Raw genomic sequence first — 2811 nt, 5'->3', positions numbered from 1 at the left:
AGGGTAGGAAAGGGGATGAGAGTTGTGGAAGTGGAGGGTAGGAAAGGGGATGAGAGTTGTGGAAGTGGAGGGTAGGATTTAATAAGTAGTAGGTAGGTAGGTGAGAGAGAGACATTAAGTGGTCCATTTACGACACAGTCTCAGAACAGTTCCGACACTATTTTGACCCACCATATTTGTGTCGTAACTTAAGTGAGTCAGTTAGATACTTTCTCACAACACCAATTAGGGTAAAAAAAAATAACTTACGAATCTTTGAGTATCTAAGGCCTCTGCATTACACTGTACAAATTTATGTAATATTTCAAACAAGTTCAGAAACAAAACACGGGTAAAATTTCAGAGTCGTATCTAAACTGTTTCTCTCTTTTAGATGTTTACTATTCTATCAGTGAACAAAAATAAGACGTGTGTGTGTGTGAGTGTGTGTGTGTGTGTGTGTGTGTGTGTGTGTGTGTGTGTGTGTGTGTGTGTGTGTGTGTGTGTGTGTGTGTGTGTGTGTGTGTGTGTGTGTGTGTGTGTGTGTGTGTGTGTGTGTAAAAAAATAAACTGGTGCTCTTGACAGAGCGAGAGAGAGAGGGGGAAAATAAATGAAATAAGAGAGACAGACGGAAAGGGGAAGGAGAGGAGAAGAATAAAAGAGAAGAAGAGAATGGGTGGAGGAGGCGGAGGAGGAGAAGAGGAAAGAGGAAGGGAGGGAGGGGAGAGAGGAGGAGGAGGAGAGGAGAGGAGGGGAGGAAGGAACAATCACCCCGACGATATATCATCATAGTTTGTTCGGTTGTGACGTCATGGAAAGACGCATTACTTTGGGTGGAGGAGAGAGGGAGAGGGGGGGAGGGGGGGGAAGAGGAGAGGGAGGAGGGGGGAAGAGGAGGAGGAGGAGGAGAGGAGAGGGAGGAGGGGGCGAAGAGGAGAGGAGGAGGGGGAAGAGGAGAGAGGGGAGGAGGGGAAGGAGAGGGAGGGGTGAAGAGGAGAGGGGGGTGAAGAGAGAGAGGGAGAGAGGGTGAAGAGGGGGGAGGGGTGAAGAGAGGGAAGGGAAGAAAGGGTATTGGAAAGAATGGGAGAAAAACGAGGGAGGAAAGGGAAGAGGGAGATGGAAGGAAGAGGAAGGGGAAAAGAGGGGGAAAGGATGAAGAGATGGTAATGGCGAAGAATTGAGGGACAAAGGAGGGAAGAGGAAGGGTGGGGGAAGGGGGAAAGGAAGGGATGGAGGAAGGGGGGAAGGGGGGGGGGTTCACATAGTTTTGACGCTGACAATCTACGACCGGACACAGTGTTGCCAGCGGCGGCTATAGTTGATAGGCCTCCTCTCAAGTGTTACCAACGACACCACCCACTCCACCCCCCACCCCCCTACTTCCTCCTCAAGGTCAATCAACCCTGACTATACACAGTTGAGAGAGAGAGAGAATGGCCGGCACTAGTTCACTTTGAAGTCGGGGATAGTTTACACACCCCAACTGCCTTACACGAATGATCACTTTATCTATACAACCCCTCCTAGGAGACTAAAAAACAACCCCACAATAATACTAATAATAACATACAATAAATATTAACAATAATAACACATAACAAAAGGTAATAATAATAACAAAATAATAATCGGCAATATCAATAATAATAAATTGTAATACTAATAATAACAAGGTAAACAAAACACATTACAAGACTAAAGTTGTCACGACATATTTCTGGTAACATTATTGCCACCACCTGGATATTTATGTCGACCTCTACAGCTGTTTATTATTATTATTATTATTATTGTCATTATTATATGTTTATTATTATTATTGTTGTTGTTATTATTGTCATTATTATTACTGTATTAATATTCCCACAAGAATGTGATGTCTCCCTGCCGAGATACACCCCACCCTGCCCTCTCCACCCCCTCCCCAAGTGGAAGTTTGGGCGGGTTGTTTCCAGCTCATAATGAGTTTGTAGTTGGTTGGAAACTTTGAGGATTTAAGCTTGAGAATAATTCATTAAGTCGACATTACAGTTTGACAGCTGAGTCGCCTTGTTATAGCTGATCATTTACAGTGTTGATTTATGAGGTGCATCTTACTGGTGGTTGGTGGGGTGAGGTTTATTTAATGCTACCATTACGTATGTACACACACACACACACACACACACACACACACAGATGCAGAAACTTACACATGAGCACTCTACGTCAACAGACTTACACACATAAGAAGCATGTACACAGAAACGTAAACTCTCAGGTCTCACACACACACACACACACACACACACACACACACACACACACAAACAGTCATGTACGTACACTGACTACCAAACAAAGCACATAACTGATGATGACATAAGGAGCAGTACGATATCTCCCATCAGGTGTCAGGCAGCGGGCGGGTAGCTGTGAGGTGAACTTGGCCAGGGAAAATATTATCTGGACCCAACAGGAAGTGGTCAGTGGTCGTGAGTGTTGTGAGGGAGAGCATCATTATTCACGGACCACCTTAAGGATAGACACCCGAGCTGACTTCACCTGATGACGAAACATCCTAACGTTAACCTAACCAAACCTGATCTAAGCTATAACCTAACCTAACCATACATGACAAAATATAACATAACGTAATACTAACCTAACCGAACATACCATAACCTAACCTAACCTAACCAAACGTAATAGAATCTAACCTAACCTAACCTAACCTAACCTAACCTAACTTTACATAACAAAACCTAACATAAGATAATGCTAACCTAACCAAATCTATCCTAACCGAACATAGCATAACCCAATCTATAACCTAAACTAACCCTCCCCCC

The sequence above is a fragment of the Homarus americanus genome, unplaced genomic scaffold (genome assembly GCF_018991925.1).
Source record: "Homarus americanus isolate GMGI-L3 unplaced genomic scaffold, GMGI_Hamer_2.0 scaffold49996, whole genome shotgun sequence".
In the NCBI taxonomy this organism is placed as follows: domain Eukaryota; kingdom Metazoa; phylum Arthropoda; class Malacostraca; order Decapoda; family Nephropidae; genus Homarus; species Homarus americanus.
Note: the sequence above shows the minus strand (reverse complement) of the source record.